Here is a 21563-nt window from a genome sequence, read left to right as displayed (position 1 = left end):
ATAAGTCTGGGGAGATTTATCCTGTCAAGGCTGATACTGGTGTGCCACCAAGTGTTGGGATGGCCTGTCTCAGCCACCAGGGTAAGACCCGAGGCACATGCAGTGTGGGATTACTTGAATCCTTGAACCAGACCAGACTTCCAGTATTGCCCTGGACCTTGGAGATAGATGGGCAAAACTGGAAAGTTACACCTGACCCCTAGACTCGATTATGATATTTCACTAGGTGTTGGATCAGGCTGCCTTTGATATGCCAATCAGTGAGATCCTTAGCGGGGATCAAAACCTGGGTATGTTGGGGCAGTTTGAGAATTCATCTGAGTGGGTGATCATAGTGACAGAATCAGCCACTTTGTCGGACAAAGGGTAATGATCGGGAATGCACTCTCTCTGATGGAAACCAAACTGCCGGCAGTTGATTTCAATCGTTGGAATTTTGTTTTGAAAAATTAATATATTTATATATATATGTACGGTTTCAAATTGTTTGCAAATGGTTTTAATTCCCGGGATCCATGTGAGAGGAGAGTGCGACACTGTTCCTTGCAGCCGAGGGAGAGGTCCTCTCTTGTCGGGCAGTGCTTGATCATTAAGGGCTGAGAGGTTAAGTGTAAGACCATTGAGGATAATACCTGATGGGCTAATCTTGCACTTGCCCACAGTCCCTAGGTTTTTATAAGATGGCTTGGCCCAGGGACCACTTAATGTAAGTGTTGGGCCCATAGGGTCCATATGATGGACTCAAGGGGTTCATTGAGCTTTTCAGTGAATTCGGCTGGGCCTTGTATTAAAGGCTGGGGCCGAACCCATGTGGCTGGTGTGTAGATCAATGCTTGGGTCCCACGCCATACAAAGAAGCCCAACTGGGCAGCAGATTGGAAAGTAATTAGACACTGAACACTTAATGGGCCAGAAGCCCATTTCGAGGTGGGCTAATATGATCACCCATCCTTGGAGCGAATCTGAGATTAATGTTAGTAAAAGGATTGGGCCTTTAGCCTTATCCACTCTTGGAGACCAAATTCAATTTAGATTTGAATCTGGTAACCTCCTGATAAGATCAGGAGTAAGCTAACTTTATCTGCAGATAGGATTAAGATTATCCCCTATCCAAATACTGATTTGGATTGAGATAACTCCTAATTAGGAGGATTCTTAATCAAGAAGAAAGGAGGAGAAACCCTAACCAAGAAAGAGAAATATCAGATTTCGAACCACCTTGAAGAGATATAGGATATCTCCTGCGAATTGAGATAGGATCTCATTCATACTCTAGAAAAAGAAAAAGGCAGTTCAGCCTTTTCGCCTTTAGAGTTCTCCTCCTGCCGCCGCCATCTTTTTTTGCAAGATTAGATCTTTGCAGAAAAAAAAAGAAGTCAAGAAATCTGTTCTTGACATTAGTCTTGCAACAAAGACTAAAAGGATTCAGTGTTTAGTGTTTCCAGAGGATTCTTGTGAATGATCCAGTGTGTAGGGCGCACCCTGCTGGTTCTGTTCCATCCACAGCTGTGTCATCTTCAGCAGGAACGGATCTTGGAGCATTCTTTGGGCGTGAACACCAACTTTGGGAGATACTGCTTCTCCGGATCAGGTATATTCCTCCCATTTATCTTTTGGTACAGATCTGGTTTGATTATGGTTCAAGTAGGATCCTTGAATATTGTATTCTAAACTTAGGGAATATGATTCCCAGTTGGGAGAAGGTAGGAAATTTTTTGAAATTCGCCCACCCATTCTGCAACCTTTATGGCGTCCATTAGATGGATCCTACCATTCTTTCAGTGGTATCAGAGCCACAGGTTCGAATCTTGAACCAAAAGAAAATCAGATCTGACCCTGCGCAGATGGATAGAAGGTGTTCTTTCAAGATTTGCGCAAATTGTTTTCTTTTTTCAAGAAATTGTTTCTTGTTAAGGGCGATTGATCTGAAATTAATTTTTTTTATTAAATCCAAAATTTATTTAGAATTGTTCTTTATTTATTTTGATTTAATGGACTGTTCGAACCTGGAGATCGCAGTGCAGATTTGGCGCAGATAGTCTGCGCAACCCTTTTTCTTTCTATTTATTTATTTCATTTAATTCGGTTTGTAAATATATTTTTTATTTTTAGACTGAATGTATAGGATTTGATCAAGAATGTAATTAATAGAAATAGGATTTTTGTTATTTTTCTTGATTAAAGAAGAAGGAAGAAGAAGGCGGCATTGGAGATTTGCAGTTGGAGAAATCGCTTTTTGCGATTTGCAGTTTGTGAAACTGCAACCCTTGTGATTAACCTCTGTTTTGCAGGTGGTGCGAACAGTCCATAGTGTGATTTGTGATTGTTTCAAATCAAAATTATTAATTTCAGATCTTTCATGAATTAATTCTTGAATTGAAAATCAGTTTTGGATCCTCTCGGACTAGATTGGACCAAAACTGTTTGGACCGAATTTGGGATTCGATAGGGACTGTTTTTCAGTCTGTATTTCTCACACTTGGTGTTCCAAATCTGATGTTCAATTGCAGGGATTAATTCAGCCCACCTGTAAAGCCCAGTTTTAAAGGGTTAAAACTACAAAAGGCCCATTACTGTGAGATAAGTTGTATGGGCCGAACTGCTATCTGCGATTCAGCCCATACACCTAGTAGACATTAATTGTTAATGACTTGGATTTCAATGGGCTATTCAATGGGCTTTACAGCAGTTAATTGATTGGATCAATTCCTCCTTTACATGTGATGTTTGGATGTTTGATGTGCTGCGACCATGGGCCATAAGTACTTGGCCCATGAAGACTCGTTAGTGGCTCTTGCGCACACCATGGCTAAATGCACATCATTGCCATGGTGTCCTTCAAGGTCATTGGATGACCCCTCTTTGCTTGGTGGGCCCCACAACCCTGAAAAGGGATGTGTACGGAACCCCTAGCCGATTAAGGCCCACCAGAAATCTGACTTTATGAAAGTCAATGGGAGCCACTCTGGTTTGACCTAAATTAAAACTAGGGCGTTTTTTGTTCCCTCCAGCAAATATGAATGCATGTGATAGGGAGACCCATATGATGGACTCTTTAAAGGCATTCCGTCATTAGCACAATGATGGGTCCTTCAGTAATGAGGAAACGCACCATAAAATTGGGCTATCCATTTGCTGTTGGATCTGTTAGAGTGTTTCATAAGATGATAGGGGCATCATAGACCGATGTGGGAGGGGCTTCACCAGAAAATGGGAACTCTCTCACGGTACCTTGGCGTAACCTGAATATGATGGGTAAGCATTCACTGGACAGAAAGGTTTACCTGAAAACGGCTCTGAACCTTGTCTGACAGAGGCCAAAGAGAAACTCATTTGATGAGTGGATATGATCCGTCACAAAAAGGTGGTGGGTATGCAGCTGAAACAATTGGCTTCAGGCACCCCATGTGATTTCCCACATTTCCAGAGACATTTCATCGTCTCTGTCACTAAGAAAGGAGGGAAATCTCAGAGATGAACAAATGGGTATGGAACATAGATTAAAAGCCATATCTATGTAGGTAACATGAATAAAACTAAGGTTGTGAACTAATGATTTTGCTATTTTATCAGAAAATGGCAAACGGTCAATTTGCAAAGCTTCTAGACGATAACAAGCTTAAGGGCCCAAACTATGCCGACTGGTACATAAATCTTATGCTGGTCCTAACTTCCGAAAAGTTAGACAAGGTGGTGAAAAATCCTGCCCCGGAACATCTGGGTGATAGGGCTTCTGAGGCCGGCTGCTTTGTCATTGCCTCATTAGACAACTCAATACAGAGGCAGTTCGATCAGATCGAACTAGCCATGGACATATTGGATAGTCTAAGAACATTGTATGAAGAGCAGAACCGTTCTACACGACAGAAGGTCCTGAAATTGTTCATGACCGCGCAGATGACCAAAGGGCAGAAAGTTCATGACCATTGTCTTCGGATGATGGGATACATTAACGAACTTGAAGCTCTTGGATCCGGGCTAGATCTTGGCACACAAGTGGATGCCATCCTCAATTCTTTGCCCTCTTCCTTCAATGCGTTCACAATGAACTACAATATGAATAAGCTGAATGTCAGCATCCAGGAACTCAGCAATATGTTGCAGAGAGCCGAGGATCTACTCATGAAGGATGAGCCTGTGGTTATGCTTGCTGAAGCTAACAAATCGGGCAAGAAAAAGAGAAAGGCAAAGAAGCCTCAGAAGAAGGCTGCCAAACCTAAGAAGCAGAAGAAGAACAAGGCATCTGATGTCTGTCACTTCTGCAAGCAGACCGGCCACTAGAAGAGGAATTGTCCTGCCTACCTGGAATCTAAGAAAGGTAACATCGAAACTTGTGTCATAGAAACTAACATGTTAGTTACTTCTATGTCTTGGTGTGTTGACTCCGGGGCTTCAACTCATGCGTGTAACACACTGCAGGGGTTCAAAGTTAGCAGAAGGTTGAGTGAAGGTGAAGTGACACTATTCTTGGGAACAACTGTAAGTGTTGCAGCGGCGGCAATAGGAACCATATAATTAGTTTTTAAAGAAGGAATACTTGTACTTAAAGATTGTCTTTATGTATAGAACTTGAGAAGAAATTTAATTTCTGTTTCAAAACTGTGTGCTGATGGATATACTGTTTATTTTAGTAATATGATTACTGTTAAACGGAATAATAAATTCATCGCATGCGGGGAACTAGAGAACGGTCTCTATGTTCTACATCCTTCTCTGGAAACTAACTTAACCGAAACTACGTCGGTCGAAAATCCCAAGAAAAGGAATCGTGATACAGTAAGTCCCACGTGCCTCTGGCATTACCGACTTGGCCATATCGGTATTGACCGAATCACAAGGCTGGTAAAGGATGGTCCTTTGGATTTTCTAACCGTAGAAAATCTTCCCACTTGTGAACCTTGCCTTCAAGGTAAGATGTCTAAGCGGCCATTTGACGGTAAGCCTGAAAGATCTGAAGGCACACTTGACCTGACACACACTGATGTATGTGGTCCCCTGAGTGTTAGGACACGGAATCAACACGTGTATTTCATCACCTTTACAGATGATTTTTCACGATATGGTTACGTGTACCTAATGAGACATAAGTCTGAATCATTTGAAAAGTTCAAAGAGTTCAGACAGGAAGTCGAGAAACAGTTAGGGAGAGAAATTAAGACCCTTTGATCAGATCGAGGTGGCGAGTATCTCTCTGACGAATTCAGGGACTACTTAAAGGCCAATGGGATAGTGTCACAATTAGCTCCTCCTGCTACACCTCAACTCAACGGTGTTTCAGAGAGGAGGAATAGGACCTTGTTGGACATGGTCCGGTCGCTTCTTGTACGCTCACAATTACCCACATCCTTTTGGGGATACGCATTAGAGACTGCTATCTACGTGCTGAATCGGGTTCCAACCAAATCAGTTCTGAAAACTCCATATGAACTTTGGACCGGAAGGAAGCCAAGTGTAAGACACTTGAAGATTTGGGGTTGTCCTGCACACGTTAAAAGAAAAAGTGCGGACAAGTTGGAATCTAAAACCAGTCGTTGCCTGTTTATAGGCTACCCAAAGGATTTGGTGGGTTATCTATTCTATGACCCGAGTGAGCAGAAAATGTTCTATAGTCGAAACGCCCAATTCTTAGAATCCGATTACATCCTGGACACCCATCGTCAGGAAATAGTTCTTGATGAGGAGAGCTCAGGAGCAGTGGGAGATGTCCCACAAATTCCAGGTAATGACCAACCTAGAAGAACCACCCGGGTATCCAGACCACCAGTCCGATATGGTTATGATCAGGATAGTTACCTGGTGGAAATCTTGACTAGTGAAGAGGATCCCGTGACTTACGCGGAAGCTATGTTAGACATAGACTCCCAGAAGTGGGTGGAGGCCATGAGAGCTGAAATGGACTCAATGGAGACCAATGGAGTCTGGACTCTAGTGGATAAGCCCTCCGGGGTAAAAGCAATTGGTTGCAAATGGATCTACAAGAGGAAGAAGGGCCCTGATGGCAGGATTGAGACCTTTAAAGCTTGTTTGGTGGCGAAAGGGTATACTCAGAAAGAAGGCATTGACTATAAGGAAACCTTTTCACCCGTGGCCATGCTTAAATCCATTAGGATCCTGCTAGCTGTAGCGGCGTACCATGACTACGAGATTTGGCAAATGGATGTCAAAACCGCGTTCCTGAATGGAGATCTTAGTGAAGATATCTACATGCAGCAGCCGCAAGGCTTCATTGCTGCTGGTCAGGAACACATGGTATGTAAACTTAATAGATCCATATATGGACTTAAGCAGGCTTCTAGGAGTTGGAACATCTGTTTTGATTCTGCAGTCAAAACGTTTGACTTTAAGCAGAATCCGAATGAGCCCTGTGTTTACAGGAAGTCCAGTGGGGATAAGATCACCTTTTTGGTCTTATACGTGGACGATATCCTACTCATTGGGAATGATGTAGGAATGTTGACTTCGGTCAAGGTATGGCTATCACAGTAGTTCTCCATGAAAGATCTTGGAAAATCTTCATACATACTGGGTCTTCGACTCTATAGAGATAGATCGAAGCGGATAATTGGATTATCCCAGGCTGCTTATATTGACAAAATTGTCAAGAGGTACAGCATGGAGAACTCCAAGAAAGGAAACGTTCCTTTTAGGCACGGAGTCACTCTCTCCAAGAAGATGTCTCCCAAGACTTCTGAGGAGATTGAGAGCATGAGAGATGTTCTCTATGCCTCAGTTGTAGGGAGCATCATGTATGCCATGTTGTGCACTCGCCTTGACATTGCTCAGGCGGTGAGTGTGGTAAGCAGATTCCAGGCAAACCCAGGGCAGGAGCATTGGACTGCTGTGAAGAACATACTCAAATACCTTCAAAGGACAAAAGAGTTTTGTTTGGTATTCGATGGTAGTTCACTGCAAGTTCTAGGGTATTTGCTGGAAAAGCAGCAAACAGGGGTCCACTGCAGACTCCGCAACCGAGGCCGAGTACATTGCCGCAAGTGAAGCTGCCAAGGAAGCCGTGTGTATGAAGAAGTTCATAAACGAAATGGGAGCGATTCCATCCAGCACATCTCCCATCCCGTTGTTGTGTGACAACAATGGAGCGATCGCCCAGGCTAAAGAGCCTCGGGCTCACTCGAAGTCAAAGCACATCGAGAGAAAGTACCATGTACTGCGGGAGATCGTTGGTAGAGGGGACGTCCTGATTTAGAAGGTAGCATCAGCAGATAATGTGGCAGATCCATTGACTAAGCCATTGACACAGAAGGTGTTTGAGAAACACGTGAAAAGTATGGGACTCCGGCTTGTACCAGATTGGACCTAAGTGCAAGTGGGAGCTGTTAGACAATTTTTGTATGCCCTTAGCTTCAATCTGATTTGATGTACTTTTGTTATTTAGTGAAAATAAATAAAGTGCATGTTTGATTCATGTTGTTTGGTTTAATTCTGTGTAAAACCCTAAAACTGGACATTTATAGAGACTCGTGTTAGTTTTAAATGTTCACAGCCGTTGGATAAGTCTGGGGAGATTTATCCTGCCAAGGCTGATGCTGGTGTGCCACCAAGTGTTGGGATGGTCTGTCTCAGCCATCAGGGTAAGACCCGAGGCACATGCAGTATGGGATTACTTGAATCCTTGAACCGGACCAGATTTCCAGTATTGCCCTGGACCTTGGAGATAGATGGGCAAAACTGGAAAGTTACACCTGATCCATAGACTCGATTATGACACTTCACTAGGTGTTGGATCAGGCTGCCTTTGATATGCCAATCAGTGAGATCCTTAGCGGAGATCAAAACCTGGGTATGTTGGGGCAGTTTGAGAATTCATCTGAGTGGGTGATCATAGTGACAGAATCAGCCACTTTGTCGGACAAAGGGTAATGATCGGGACTGCACTCTCTCTGATGGAAACCAAACTGCTGGCAGTTGATTTCAATCGTTGGAATTTTGTTTTGCAAAATTAATATATTTATATATATATATGTACGGTTTCAAATTGTTTGCAAATGGTTTCAATTCCCGGGATCCATGTGAAGGAGAGTGCGGCACTGTTCCTTGCAGCCGAGGGAGAGGTCCTCTCTTGTCGGGCAGTGCTTGATCATTAAGGGCTAAGAGGTTAAGCGTAAGACCATTGAGGATAATACCTGATGGGCAAATCTTGCACCTGCCCACAGTCCCTGGGTTTTTATAAGATGGCTTGGCCCAGGGACCACTTAATGTAAGTGTTGGGCCCATAGGGTCCATATGATGGACTCAAGGGGTTCATTGAGTTTTTTAGTGAATTCGGCTGGGCCTTGTATTAAAGGCTGGGCCGAACCCATGTGGCTGGTGTGTAGATCAATGCTTGGGTCCCACGCCATACAAAGAAGCCCAACTGGGCAGCAGATTGGAAAGTAATTAGACACTGAACACTTAATGGGCCAGAAGCCCATTTCGAGGTGGACTGATATGATCACCCATCCTTGGGGCGAATCTGAGATTAATGTTAGTAAAAGGATTGGGCCTTTAGCCTTATCCACTCTTGGAGACCAAATTCATATTAGATATGAATCTGGTAACATCCTGATAAGATCAGGAGTAAGCTAACTTTATCTGCAGATAGGATTAAGATTATCCCCTATCCAAATACTGATTTGGATTGGGATAACTCCTAATTAGGAGGTTTCTTAATCAAGAAGAAAGCAGGAGAAACCCTAACCAAAAAAGGGAGAGAAATACAACAGATTTCGAATAAAGAGAAATCGCAAGAAAGGTTCCTGCGAATTGAGATCAGATCTCATACTCTAGAAAAAGAAAGAAGAAGCAGTTTAGCATTTTTCGCTTTTAGAGTTCTCCTCCTGCCGCCGCCATTTCCTTTGCAAGATTAGATCTTTGCAGAAAAGAAAGTCAAGAAATTTGTTCTTGACATCAGTCTTGCAAGAAAGACTGAAAAAGATTCAGTGTTTAGTACTTCCAGAGGATTCTTGTGAAGGATCCAGTGTGTAGGACGCACTCTGCTGGTTCTGTTCCATCCACAGCTGTGTCATCTTCAGCAGGAACGGATCTTGGAGCATTCTTTGGGCGTGAACACCAACTTTGGGAGATAGTGCTTCTCCGGATCAGGTATATTCCTCCCATTTGTCTTTTGGTACAGATCTGGTTTGATTATGGTTCAAGTAGGATCTTTGAATATTGTATTCTAAATTTAGGGAATATGATTCCTAGTTGGGAGAAGGTAGGAAATTTTTGAAATTCGCCCACCCATTCCGCAACCTTTATGGCGTCCATTAGATGAATCCTACCATTCTTTCAGTCTTGGGAGACATCTTCTTGGAGAGAGTGACTCCGTGCCTAAAAGGAACATTTCCTTTCTTGGAGTTTTCCATGCTGTATCTTTTGACTATTTTGTCAATGTAGGCAGATTGGGATAATCCTATTATCCACTTCAATCTATCTCTATAGAGTCGAAGACCCAGTATATAGGTGGCCTCTCCAAGATCTTTCATGGAGAATTGCTGTGAAAGCCATACTTTCACCGTAGTCAACATACCTACATCATTCCCAATGAGTAGAATGTTATCTACATACAGAACTAAGAAGGTAACCTTATCTCCACTGTACTTCCTGTAAACACAGGGTTCATCCAGATTCTGCTCAAAGTTAAACGATTTGACGGCATAGTCAAAAAGGATGTTCTAACTTCTAGAAGCTTGCTTAAGTCCATAAATGGATCTATTAAGTTTACATACCATGTTTTCTTGACCCGCGGCTATGAAGCCTTACGGCTGCTGCATATAGATATCTTCAGTAAGATCTCCATTCATGAATGCAGTTTTGACATCCATTTGCCAAATCTCATAATTATGGTATGCTGCTACAGCTAGCAGGATCCTAATGGACTTAAGCATGGCCACAGGCGAAAATGCTTCCTCATAATCGATGCCCTCTTTCTGAATGTACCCTTTCGCCACCAGACGAGCTTTGAAGGTCTCAACTCTACCATCGGGGCCCTTTTTCCTCTTGTAAATCCATTTGGAACCGATTGCTTTTACCTCGGAGGGCGGATCTACTAGAGTCCAGACTCCATTGATCTCCATTGAGTCCATCTCTGCTCTCATGGCCTCCACCCACTTCTGGGATCTATGTCCAACATAGCTTCCGCGTAAGTCACGGGATCCTCCTCACTAGTCAAGGTTTCCACCAGGTAACTATCCTAGTCATAACCATAACGGAGTGGTGGCCTAGATACCCGAGTGGATCTTCTAGGTTGGTCTCTACCTAGAACTTGTGGGACATCTCACACTGCTCCTGAGCTCTCCTCATCAAGAACAATTTCCTGACGATGGGTGTCCAGGATGTAATCGGTCTCCAAGAACTGGGCATTTCGACTGCAGAACACTTTTTGCTCACTTGGGTCATAGAAAAGGTAACCTACAGAGCCTTTTGGGTAGCCTACAAATAGGCAATGGCTGGTCTTGGATTCCAACTTGTCTGCACTCGTTCTTTTGACGTGTGCTAGACAACCCCAAATCTTCAAGTGTCTGACACTTGGTTTCTTTCTGGTCCAAAGTTCATATGGAGTGTTCGGAACCGATTTGGTTGGAACCCGATTCAGCACGTAAATCACAGTCTCTAATGCGTAGCCCCAAAAGGATGTGGGTAACTCTGAGTGTATGAGAAGTGACCGGACCATATCCAATAAGGTCCTATTCCTCCTCTCTAAAACATCGTTAAGTTGTGGTGTAGCAGGAGGAGCTAATTGTGATACTATCCCATTGTCCTTTAAGTAGTCCCTGAACTCGTCAGAGAGATACTTGCCACCTCGATCAGATCGAAGGGCTTTGATTTCTCTCCCCAACTGTTTCTCGACCTCTTGTCTAAACTCTTTGAACTTTTCAAAGGATTCAGACTTGTGTCTCATTAGGTACACGTAACCATATCGTGAGAAATCATCTGTGAAGGTGATGAAATACACGTGTTGATTCCGTGTCCTAACACTCAGGGGACCACATACATCAGTATGTATTAGGTCAAGTGTGCCTGTACATCTTTCAGGCTTACCGTCAAATGGCCGTTTTGTCATCTTGCCTTGTAGGCAAGGCTCACAGGTGGGAAGATCTTCTACAGTTAAAAAATCCAAAGGATCATCCTTTACGAACCTTGTGATTCGGTCAACACCGATGTGGCCAAGTCAGTAGTGCCACAGACACGTGGGATTAACTGTATCACGGGCTCTCTTCTTAGGGATTTCAGCCGATGTAGTTTCGGTTATGTTAGTTTCTAGAGAATGATGTAGAACATAGATACCATTCTCCAGTTCCCCGTATGCGATGAATCTGTTATTTCTTTTAATAGTAATCGTATTACTAAAGAAGACAGAATAACCATCTACACACAGTTTTGAAACAGAAATCAAATTTCTTCTTAAGTTTTGTACATAAAGACAATCTTTGAGTACAATTTTTCCTTCTCTAAAAATTAACTCCACGGTTCCTATTACCGCGGCTGCAACAGTTGCAGTAGTCCCCAAGTAGAGAGTGACTTCTCCTTCACTCAGCCTTCTGCTTACCTTGAACCCCTGCAGTGAGTTACATGCATGAGTTGAAGCCCCGGAGTCAATACACCAGGACACAGAAGCTACCAATAAATTGGTTTCTATAACACAAGTTTCGAAATTACCTTTCTTGGATTCCAGGTAGGCAGGACAATTCCGTTTCCAGTGGCCGGTCTTCTTGCAGAAGTGACATGCATCTAATGCTTTGTCTTTCTTATACTTTTTGCCCTTGGTGGCTTTCTTCTGAGGCTTCTTTGCCTTCCTCTTTCTCTTGCCCATTTTGCTAGCTTCAACAAGCATAGCTACAGGCTCATCCTTTTTAATCAGTTCTTCAGCTCTTTGCAACATATTGCTGAGCTCTTGCAAGCTAACATTCAGCTTGTTCATGTTATAGTTCATGATGAACGGATTAAAGGAAGGAGGCAAAGAATTAAGGATTGCGTCTATCTGGGTTGCGAAGTCCAGCCCGGATCCAAGAGCCTCTAGTTCGTTGATGTAACCCATCATCCGAAGACAATGGTCTTGAACTTGTTGGCCCTTGGCCATTTGTGTGGTCATGAACTGCTTCAAGACCTTTTGTCGAGTAGAACGATTCTGCTCTTCATACATCGTCCTCAGGCTGTCCAATATGTCCTTGGCAAGTTTGATCTGATCGAACTGCCTCTGTATTGGGCTGTCCAAGGAGGCGATGATGTAACACCGGGCTAGAGAGTTTTTCTCCTCCCATTCCTGATAGTCTCTCCTTCGGGCCTCAGAAGCCCTGTCTCCCAGACGCTCCGGGGCAGGATTCTTTGCCACTTTGTCCAGCTTTTCTGAAGTTAGGACCAGCATAAGGTTCCTATACCAGTCGGTGATGAACCTATAATTTATTTATATTTTATGAGGTTTTTGCATGAAATTTTATGCTGGTTTAATTAGATTTTGCCCTATTTTAGCTTGATTGCAAGAAAGATTTCAGGGGGAGCCAAATCAACAAAAAGAAGGCAAAAGCAAGAAAAGAAAGCCCAAAATTTATCAAGTTCAGCCCGGCCCAGCCATGAGAGCAAGGGAGTTTCATTCGGCCCAAGTAGTGCAAGCTAACTCTTTGGAAAACCCAAGGGAAGAAGCCTAGCAAGAAGGAAATTTCGGCCCAGCCCATTTTTAGTCCAAATAACAGCCTAGAGTGTATCCCACATGAGCTCAAAAGCAAGCTAAGTTGTAGACCAAATAGCAGCCCAAAGGGAGCTAGGGGCGGCAACTCCTAGAAGTTTCTTGAAGAGAAGGAGGGAGCAGTCTAGAAGGTTCATGAGGGGTGTAATACACCCAATTCTAGAGACTTCAAGAAGGGGCAAGAGCCCCCTTGAAAAACTATATAAGGAGGCCTCTAGGAGGGGTGAGAGGGTTCAATTGCTTGAGAGGAAGGCTCCCCCACTCTTAGAGGTTCGGCCACCTTGAGAGAAGAGAAGAGAAGAAGGCTAGGCGCAAGGAAGAAGAAGAAGAAGGGCTGAAGGAAGTTCAAGACAAGCAAGCTAGGAGAGAAGGTGAGTTCGAATTGAGGGTTTGTGATTCAAAGATCTTTTGTAATAAATCAATTGTAGTTCATTCTCTTTTGATTCGAATTCAATTTCTTTGTTATATTTTCTTTCTTCTTTCTCTTTTTTTTTTCCATTCTTCCTTGATGTAATTCAGCTTGTAAAATTTTAATTCAGCAATCTAATTCTTTTTGATTCATTCAAATGGTCATGAATTGTACTTGAAGTTTCTTGAATAGGGGAGTTATTGTAGATTAATTCGGCCAACTAACCTTCAAAACTCAGATCTGAATTCTCAGATCTGAGATTGCAAGATCTGAATTGCTTGAAAGAGAATTCAGATCTGCAATTTTCAGATTGGTCGAATTAATCTACAGCTTGGAATTCCTAGAGTGCTTGAGAGAGATTCTAGGAATTCAGATCTACTATTCAAGAACTGAATTGAGTGCAAGGTTAGAGATAACTTGCACAATTCAGTTGGTGATCAATTCAGATTTGAATTGATGCCTTAGAAGTGTTTGAAGAAATGCATGCATGGGGATTAGATTCTTGCTAGAGATAGAAGAATCGTCACTCGTGCATAGGATGAACATGCGCTTGAGAGAGGCTGTTCATGACCTTGGGGTTTCACCAAACCAAGGCTCAATCATGATTTATTCAAATGATCCAAATTGATAGATTGCTGAATTCTGAGATTGACATTCACTGCTTACTCTTCTAACCTGATTTGAAGGCAATTGGGCCAATGATTTAGATAGATTTTAATTTAGGATTTTTTAGCTTTCATTAAAGTTTTGATTTATTTGTTGATCAGATAAGAAGTGCTCGATTTAGTATTGGTAATTGTTTCCTAAATCCTCGTGGGAATGATATTTCACTCACTACTTTATTACTTGAATGGCTAGTGCACTTGCTAGTGTCACAATGAGCTACACATCAAGTTTTTGGCGCCGTTGCCGGGGATTTAGAGAAACAATATTAGGGAACATTGAGCATTCTTAATCTGATCTAATTCAGCATTGCATTCATAGTTGGGTTAATTTGCTAACTTTTTCATTTCATCTTGGACTGCAACTGCTGTACTACTGTAGTTATGTTTCTTCTTTCTTAAGTAGATTACTTTCTTTTTCTGGTTTCAGTTTCATTTTAATAAAGGCATATTTGATTTCTATTCAATCTTGGTGTTGTTCCCTTCAAAAAGAAAAAAAAATTCACAAAAACATGAGTGTTGCAGATCTGAGTTGCATTCGGCACTCAGATCAGCAGATTTCAGATCTGCAGCACTCAGCCGAAAAGAATTGCTTGTGTTTCAGACTTTTATTTCTTTTTCCATTACAAAAAGAAAAAAATATATAAAATGAAAAAAAAAAAGAGATCCTTTGAACATCAAGAGGAGCAATTGAGAACTCGGATCAGAACTCAGATCTGAGTTCCTATTGCAGATCTGCAACAGTTCAGATCTGAGTTCCTCTGAACTCAAACCTGAACTAATGCAATTTTGAGGGGAATTGGGTGTCATCACCACCCCAATTCACCCTAGGGCACTTCTGCTATTCTCCAAAAACAATTTGGTAGAAATAACTGAAGGTAAGGCAATTGAGATTTCAGATCCGAACTCAGACTTGAGTTCAGACCTGAATTCTGCTATTGCAGAACTGCTCAGTTTAGATCTGAGTTCAGATGAACTCAGACCTGAACTGATACAAGTTTAAGGTGAATTGGGTGCCATCATCACCCCAATTCACCCTATGATAAATCCGACATACCCCAAAGGTAATTGGATAGCAAAGAATGAAAAAGAAAATTCAGATCTAAACTGATACAGATCTGAACTATAGTTGAGGACTGAACTGATACAGAGCACATTTTGGATTTTGGATGAACTGAACATTTGCTTTATCCACTTGTAATCGAGCTACATTAGCTAAGGAGGTGTATGTTTGGATTGAATAATTGTTATGCCTCAGATATTTAATAAAAATTAGCACTTTCCAAGTATTTCTATTAGCATTCAGATCTGTAGTAGGGCTGCTACAGTACAACAGTTAGCAGACCTGATTTTAGGTCAGGTTTGTGCTTTCGAACACCCACACATTCTTGGATGCTCTTTGCAAAATAAAAAAAAAAGAAAAAAAAAATTATGATGACAAGCTTTGATCTCTTTTGAGAATGAACTGAACTTGAACTCAGATCTGTTCTACAACCTGCTAATTTGCAGCAGTAGCAATGCCAATAATGCAGACCTGATTTCAGATTTCTACAAAAGTTGTGTGGACCAAATAGCTTGCAATACCAAACATTGTAGACCCGATTTTCAGGTCTTAGCAAGTGTTTGATATGCATCAGCTATACAGGTTTGGGCTTCAATTGTAGAGCTTAAAATCCTTAAACCAAGCCTAACTTAGGACTGGTTTTAGTTTATTTCAGATCCTTTTAATATATTTTTCAGATCAGATCTGATTTCAACCCTAAAGCATCACAGATTTGATTCCAACCTTAATGGATGTATATTGTAGTGTATACCAATGAGTGTGTATGAATATACAGCTCAGATCTGAATTATTATTTGTTAATTTCTCTGGACTAACAATGCCAAAGACTTGTAGATCTGAACTCAACTAATTTGGGTCTGAATTCAGATGTTGCAATCGATGGATGTAGATAAAGGAACCTTGAATAAGATGATTGGTTTAAATCTGCTTTTAGTATAATCGGCTTCATTTATTCATGATAGGATGTAGGTTTTTGTATTCCAATAATTCACTTTACATTTTCAGTGTGATAAGATTAGTTATTTATTTTCTTTTGTGAATATTGGCATTTTTATTGCTTTGACCTTAACAGTTTATGACAAGCAGACCTGAACTGGAAGAGATCCTTTACGACCCGGAGATTGAACGGACTCTCCGTGTCCGTTTGAGAGCTGCTAGGCAAGTCAGACAAGAAGCACAAGAAATGGCTGAACAAAGAACTATGATGGACTATGCCAAACCCACCCTCACCGGGACTGTCTCCAGCATTATCAGGCCAACTATTGCTGCCAATAACTTCGAAATTAAACCGGCCATAATCCAAATGATACAAAATACGGTTCAGTTTTGTGGTATGGCCCATGAGGATCCGAATGCCCATATTGCTAACTTCTTGGAAATCTGTGACACCTTCAAACACAATGGGGTAAGTGATGATGCCATCCGGCTGAGGTTATTCCCATTTTCTTTGAAGGATAAAGCCAAAGCTTGGTTGAACTCATTACCGGCAGGATCTATAGCCACATGGGACGAAATGGCCAGCCGTTTTCTCTCTAAATATTTTCCCCCTTCTAAAACTGCTAAAATGAGGAATGACATCATTACTTTTTTCCAGCAAGAGGGGGAATCTTTATATGAGTCATGGGAACGATACAAGGAGCTGTTAAGGAGAGTTCCTCACCATGGCCTCCCCATTTGGCTGCAAGTGCAGACTTTCTATAATGGTCTTACTGACTCAAATAAGACCATATTAGATGCTGCAACTGGAGGATCCATAAATAATAAAACTCCTGAGGTTGCCCATGCACTTATTGAGGAAATGGCAGCCAACAACTATCAATGGCATTCGGAAAGAACTCAAACTAGGAAGCAGCAAGGCTTGCATAATGTTGACACTTATACAGCACTATCTGCACAAATAGGAGCACTCAGTAAGAAAATAGATGAAATGCAGATAGCTGCCATGCATGTGTAGCCTCTTAATTGTGAATTGTGTGGGGGAGGCCACATCAGTACAGACTGCCAAGTTGGCAATCAGTTCAGATCATCTACTGAACAAGTTGACTATGTCAGCAATTCATCAAGACAACAGGGTTACCAGAGTCACCATACTTTTCATCCAGGATGGAGGGGACATTCAAACCAGCCCTGGCCAAATCAGCATACTTCCAAGCCGTTCCACCAGACTTATCATCAGCCTGAACCAAAATCCAATTTGGAAGAACTGATGACAAAATTTATAGCAGGTGCAGAAACTAGGTTCCAGAACCAGGAAGCCTCAATCAAAAACCTGGAAAACCAAGTGGGGCAGTTGGCACAATTAATCTCTTCCAGACTGCCGGGAACTCTTCCAAGCAACACTAAAGTGAATCCACGAGAGCAGGTGCAAGCTATTACCTTAAGGAGTGGAAAAGAGTTGCCTGAGGTAGAAAAGAAGAATTGGGCTGAACCCAAGGCAGAAACAAACCTTGGGACCAGACAACAGAAGACGGAACAACCAGAAGCACAACAAGGAATGCACCAACAACCACAAGTTCCATTCCCTAACAGGCTGAAGCAACAAAAATTGGAGAAGGAATTTGGTAAGTTTCTTGAAATATTTAAAAGTTTACATATTAATATTCCTTTTGCTGATGCTTTAGCCCAGATGCCACACTATGCAAGGTTTTTGAAGGAATTATTGGCAAACAAAAGGAAACTGGGAGATGTGGCTACAGTTGCATTAAATGAGGAATGTTCTGCTATCCTTCTGAACAAGCTGCCTCAGAAACTCAAAGATCCAGGGAGTTTCACTATTCCTTGTACCATTGGCAGTTTAAAAATTGAAAAAGCTTTATGTGACCTGGGAGCTAGCATCAACTTAATGCCATATTCTATCTTCAAGAAATTGGGGTTGAATGAACCCCAACCCACTAGAGTGGCATTACAATTGGCTGATAGATCCATTAGACATCCTAGGGGGATCATAGAAGATGTGTTAGTTAAAGTTGACAAATTCATTTTTCCAGTTGATTTCATTGTGTTAGACATGCAAGAAGATGTGGAGGTCCCGCTTATCCTAGGGAGACCTTTCCTGGCTACCGGGAAAGCAATGATTGATGTCCAACAAGGACAACTCAGCCTTAGGATACAAGATGATGAGATAATTTTTAAAATGTCTAATGCTATGAAACATGCACCCTCTAGTGGTGATTCTTGTTTTATGATTGATGCCATTGAATTGACAATTGATGAATGCTTCCAGGTAAGTAGAATAACTGATCCTCTTGAACTCTGCCTCCAGCAGGGAGAACTTGAAGAAGGAGAAAATGAAAAAATAAACCTCATGATAGCATACCTGAACGATAAGCCTCAATTCAAGGGAAAGGGGTTTCTTAAATTAGAGAACTTAGGCAAATTGCCTGGACCATCAGGTAAGCCATCACTCCAAGAACCCCCCACCCTTGAACTGAAGCAATTACCATCCCATTTAGAGTATGCTTTCCTTGAGGAACCATCAGATCTCCCCGTGATAATTTCCGCAGCGCTGAATCCCTTACAAAGAGAAAAATTATTAAGAGTGCTGCGGGAACACAAAAATGCTATAGCTTAGAAGGTAGAAGATATCAAAGGCGTTAATCCATCAATCTGCACTCACAGAATTTTGATGGAAGAGGACAGCAAGCCTTCCATTCAACCCCAAAGGCGCTTGAACCCCAACATGAAAGAAGTGGTAAAGGCTGAAATAATTAAGTTGTTAGATGCTGGGATCATTTATCCTATTTCTGATAGTTCTTGGGTAAGCCCTGTGCAAGTTGTGCCCAAGAAAGGGGGTACGACTGTTGTTCCAAATGAGAAAAATGAACTCATCCCTACTAGAACCGTTACCGGATGGCGTGTGTGTATTGACTATAGAAAATTAAATGAAGCCACCCGGAAGGACCATTTCCCTCTCCCATTTATGGATCAAATGTTGGAGAGGCTAGCCGGGCATGAGTATTATTGTTTCTTGGATGGATATTCAGGGTATAACCAGATACCAATTGCACCAGAAGATCAAGAAAAGACCACTTTTACTTGCCCATATGGAACCTTTGCATACCGAAGGATGCCCTTTGGGTTATGCAATGCCCCAGCAACCTTTCAGTGATGTATGATGTCTATATTTTCTGATATGGTTGAAAATTTTATTGAGATCTTCATGGATGATTTTTCAGTTTTTGGCTCTTCATTTGATGCATGTTTGAATAATCTGGAACATGTGCTTACTAGATGTAAAGAAACACATCTTGTGTTGAATGGGAAGAAATGTCATTTTATGGTGCAAGAAGGCATAGTGCTTGGACACAAGATCTCTCAAAGAGGTATAGAAGTCGACAAGGCCAAGGTGGAGGCAATTGAAAAATTGCCATCCCCAACATCTGTTCGTTCTTTGAGAAGTTTCTTAGGACATGTCGGATTCTATAGGAGGTTTATTAAAGATTTCTCAAAAATTTCCAAGCCATTATCTACCTTGCTTCAGAAAGAAGTGCCTTTTGAATTTTCAACTGAATGCCTTCATGCTTTCAACATCTTGAAAGACAAATTGATCCATGCACCTATCATGGTAGCACCAAATTGGACCCTCCCATTTGAATTAATGTGTTATGCGAGTGATTTTGCTATAGGAGCTGTTTTAGGACAAAGAATGAACAAACATTTTCAGCCAATTTACTATGCTAGCAGAACCTTGACTGGACCCCAACTCAATTACACCACCACAGAAAAGGAGCTGCTAGCAGTAATATTTGCACTTGATAAGTTTCATTCATATCTGATATTATCCAAGGTTGTTGTCTACACAGATCACTCGGCATTAAGGCACTTGCTTACCAAGCAAAACTCAAAACCAAGACTGATTAGGTGGATCCTTTTATTGCAAGAGTTTGACATTGAGATTAGAGACATGAAGGGTGCTGCAAACCTGGCTGCTGACCATCTCTCCTGGTTGGACACGGTAAGCTCAAAAGAGGAGATAACCAGCAACATTCGAGAAGAATTTCCGGATGAGCAGTTGTACTCAATACAGAAATACTCATATCCTTGGTATGCTGATTTTGCTAATTATCTAGCTGCACAAGTCCTTCCTCCTAACTTTTCATATCAACAGAAAAAGAAATTCCTTTCTGATGTAAAATACTATCTGTGGGAGGAACCCTTTTTGTATAAATTGTGTGCAGATCAGATCATAAGGAGATATGTCCCCGAGGAGGAGATGGAGTCAATACTCCAATTTTGCCATGATAAAGAAGCAGGAGGTCATTTTGGAGCTAGTCGCACCATAGCCAAGGTTTTGCAATCAGGTTTTTATTGGCCCACACTTTTCAAAGATGCCCATAGGTATGTGTCCACATGTGACAAATGCCAAAGATCGGGAAACATTTCCCGACGGAATGAAATGCCCCTTTCCAATATTTTAATCTGTGAAATCTTTGATGTTTGGGGTATAGATTTCATGGGACCTTTCCCGAATTCTTTTGGGAATAAGTACATCCTCGTTGCAGTTGACTATGTATCCAAATGGGTAGAAGCCATGGCTTTACCCACAAATGACTCAAGAAGGGTGGTACACTTCTTAAAGAAGCTATTCTCCCGATTTGGCACTCCGCGAGCTATAATTAGTGATAGGGGAACTCACTTCTGCAATAGCCAATTTGAGAGGTTAATGCAGAAATATGGAATTACACATAAATTAGCTACCCCTTATCACCCTCAAACCAGTGGCCAAGTGGAGTTGGCTAACAGGGAACTCAAAAGAATTCTGGAAAAGACCGTAGCATCTGCCAGAAAAGATTGGTCCATCAAATTAGATGATGCATTATGGGCATACAGAACTACATTTAAGACATCCATTGGCATGTCCCCCTACAAATTGGTTTTTGGTAAAGCATGCCATTTACCAGTTGAATTAGAACACAAGGCCTATTGGGCTCTTAAATTCTTAAATTTTGACATTCAGGCCACAGGGGCTAAAAGGCGGTTGCAATTGAATGAATTGGATGAATTTAGACTTACCACCTATGAGAATGCCAAAGTTTATAAAGAAAGAATAAAAAACTGTCATGATAAGAACTTGCTGAGACGGGACTTTTATGTAGGCCAACAGGTATTGTTATATAATTTCCGTCTCTACTTGTTTCCAGGTAAGCTGAGATCCAGATGGTCTGGACCCTTTACCATTTCACAGGTTTTTCCCCATGGGGCTATAGAACTCACCCACCCGGTTCAGGGCACGTTTAAAGTAAATGGTCAGCGCCTGAAACCATATTTAATGGGCGGTACTGTACCCCCTCCATCCACTATTTATCTTGATAACCAATAATCTTTTATGCTTGCTCATGAACAGGTTAAGGAATCTTTTTGTCATTTATCTTTTTAGAATATTAGTTAGTAAAATAAAGATCTTTTTCTCAAATTTCCAATTCTTTAAGGACTCAGTTCATCATTTTCTTTTCTTCAGTTTGCTCTAGCAAGTGTGATCCCCTAACACTACGAACATTGAGGACAATGTTCATCTTAAGTGTGGGGGAGTGAGCCCGAGGGTAGGATATGGGGGCTGAAACCATGCACCCCAACACACATATGCAGGCAATGACATAACCAAAAAAGACTGGAACCCCTCAAGATCATTACTATTTATTTGATGATTTTTTTTTAAGAAGGAATTCAATGAGTTGAGGGAGACTGATGTACTTGTTAAGTTTTTATTCTTGTGAATAACCCAGTTTGATATATGCATGAGAAAAGGAGAGC

At 41.7% G+C, this 21563-nt stretch overlaps 1 non-coding gene across 1 annotated transcript; it reads right to left on the bottom strand.

The window, feature by feature from the left end:
• Window positions 1-16374: 16374 nt before the first annotated feature.
• LOC148880816 (small nucleolar RNA R71) lies at window positions 16375-16481 on the bottom strand. The gene has a single exon (XR_016106248.1). It is a non-coding gene; the product is annotated as a small nucleolar RNA R71 (small nucleolar RNA).
• Window positions 16482-21563: the final 5082 nt, after the last annotated feature.

The sequence above is a fragment of the Nelumbo lutea genome, chromosome 1, assembly GCF_056320005.1.
Source record: "Nelumbo lutea isolate HS-2025 chromosome 1, American lotus-T2T, whole genome shotgun sequence".
Lineage (NCBI taxonomy): Eukaryota > Viridiplantae > Streptophyta > Magnoliopsida > Proteales > Nelumbonaceae > Nelumbo > Nelumbo lutea.
The sequence above is the reverse complement of the archived record's forward strand: the minus strand, read 5'-3'. Positions and strand labels throughout refer to the sequence as shown.